This window comes from Scylla paramamosain, chromosome 1, assembly GCF_035594125.1.
Source record: "Scylla paramamosain isolate STU-SP2022 chromosome 1, ASM3559412v1, whole genome shotgun sequence".
Lineage (NCBI taxonomy): Eukaryota > Metazoa > Arthropoda > Malacostraca > Decapoda > Portunidae > Scylla > Scylla paramamosain.
This window is the reverse complement of record NC_087151.1, coordinates 42,067,693-42,070,192: the sequence shown is the minus strand read 5'-3', so window position 1 is coordinate 42,070,192 and position 2,500 is coordinate 42,067,693. Positions and strand designations below refer to the sequence as shown.

Below are 2,500 nucleotides of genomic sequence, written 5' to 3'. Positions count from 1 at the left end.
CAAATATTGTTGATTATTTATGACTGATGTGAACTTTTCTAATAAGATAAAAAGAAAGTAAAAATTAACGGGAAAGCAAATAATAATAAAAAAAATAAGAAAGAAGGAAGGAGAAAAGAAAGAAAGAAAAATAGAAAAAAAAGAGAAAGAAAGAAATACAAAATGAAAGAGGTTATCAATTAAAACTTTAAGCTTCCATAAATCGAATTTAAAATAAATTTTACGAAAACTAGAAGGCAAGCACAAACGGAACAAATCAATATAATAACGATAAAAATATAACGAGAACAATGAGAATAAGAACAACAAGAACAGCAATAACAACAATAATAATCATATAATAATAATAATAATAATAATAATAATAATAATAATAATAATAATAATATTAGTAATAATAATAATAATAATAATAATAATAATAATAATAATAATAATAATAATAACAATATTAATCTTACATAAATTGTGTTTCAAAGCTTAATCAAACTTTAAAGCAAATATTTATGGCATACTAATCAAACTGACCTTTTAAAACGCACCGCAAAATGATTGTCGCAAAAACCACGAAGCGTGCTTGTTTTTTTTTTCGATTTTTTTCTTTTACCAGTACATTTTTAGTATATTTATTTATTTATTTATTATTGGAGGGAAAAATATTTGTTTTGTTATTTTTGATCATGTGAAATTCTGGCACTATGGTTTTGTATTTCGGTCGATAAGCTGCTGTTGCTGTTACTACTTCTATTACTACTACTACTACTACTACTACTACTACTACTACTACTACCACCACCACCGTGAAGTTGTTTTATTCAACATACATAATATTACTGCCAGTGTTAAACCCATATTATGTCAAAGAAGAGTGTCTTGCACAGTGTTTCTACTCGACAGGTAGTGCCATTTCTGTATGTGTTGATCTTTATTCCATATGTATGATTCCTTATGGCAATAAACTTACTAACACAACAACAACAACAACAACAACAACAACTACTACTACTGCTACTACTACTACTACTACTACTACTACTACTACTACTACCACTACTACTACAGGTTAGAACGAGAAGGCGTGGCCAGGACTTCCCAAGGCGGGCTGACGGTGTCAGAGCGTCACGGGAACAAGTCTGTGTCACGAGATCAATACCAAATTGATGCCTATGAACCTCAACGTTTTTCCCCGCACGTCACGTCTTCCTCACTTTTTCGACACGCCCTAAAACATTCTTCACGTCTACCGCCTAACATGAAGTTCCTTTCAGTTAACCCTTCGATCATCAATACCACACTGTTAATTTACTTCAGTACCACACTTAGCTATTTCTGTGATTCCGGATGATTTTGCGGAACAAAAATATATTTACAGGCATTTAATCCTTCCACTGTTTGATAATCTAATCAACCACAACTCTTTAGACACTTAAATTTTTAGTACAGTCTCCTAAATAGTAGTTCTGTGGCCTAGAACACTATAAAGCTAACCACCTAATCTCTTTATTTTGTGTGTCTATGCGAATGTTTTCTCATCGTGTTCAGAATGTTACCAAAAGATACAGAGGAGAGAGACACTTACAACCTTTACAACTTCCTCCTTCCTCCACACGCGGCAACCTGATTACTGTTCAGAACCTCACACCTAGATGACTCCTCAGAAAATGCCTCTAACCACCCTCGCATAGGAAGCCACAGAACGGCGCTATGTTAACAGTCGCCTTTATTAACTTCACGTACATGGATGAGCTGTGGTGCTGGAGAATGTTGGAGTTTAGTTTCATAATTAAGTGTTAGTCCAGGAGCTGCCTTGTGTGGGCCAGCTGTCTTTGTTAATTCTTACTTTTCATATGTTAAACTGTAGTATTAGATTTCTTGTGTGGGTCATCTGCTCTTTCTCAGTCTATGTTGAGTTACAGTATTAGATCATGTTGTTGACGGCTTAGTTTCATAGGTGTTGGTTCATCAGTTGCCTTGCGTGGGCCGACTGACTTTTTAACGATCTCTACCTCCTTATATTGAGTTGTTGTACTGTATTAGATCACGTTAATCTAGTTTCATAATGGATGTCAGTTCAGGAGCTGCCTTGTGTGGGTCACCTGACCTTCCTTACTTTCCTATGTTAAGTTGTAATATTAAATAAATAAAGTCTATAGTGTTTACTTTCATAATGGATTCAGGAGCCGCCTTATGTGGGTCAACTGGCTTTCTGCAGTCTCCTTACTTTCCCATGTTGAACTGTGGTGTTAGATAATGTTTTTTAGTGTCTAATTTCACAATAGGTCAGCTGGCCTTTAGCAGTCTCCTCAGTTCACGTTCTTATGTCTTCAGTTCCCGAGATGGATGACCCTATAACTACTGCACCACGGTCCTCACTCGCTACAGCTCCCTGTGATCTTTGGCCTTGTGTTCGATGCCCTCTAAGTGATCCACGCTCAGACCAGACGACGAGAGGCTGATGAGATTACGATAAACCTTACAACTCCTCCCTCTCGTCGCGGCG

General features: G+C 35.8%; 1 protein-coding gene across 1 annotated transcript in view; it reads right to left on the bottom strand.

Annotated features, from left to right (window-relative positions):
- Positions 1-2,500, bottom strand: part of LOC135105864 (serine/threonine-protein kinase NLK-like) — a 54,282-nt gene that overhangs the window by 19,417 nt on the left and 32,365 nt on the right. The gene's annotated exons all lie outside the window — the stretch shown is intronic.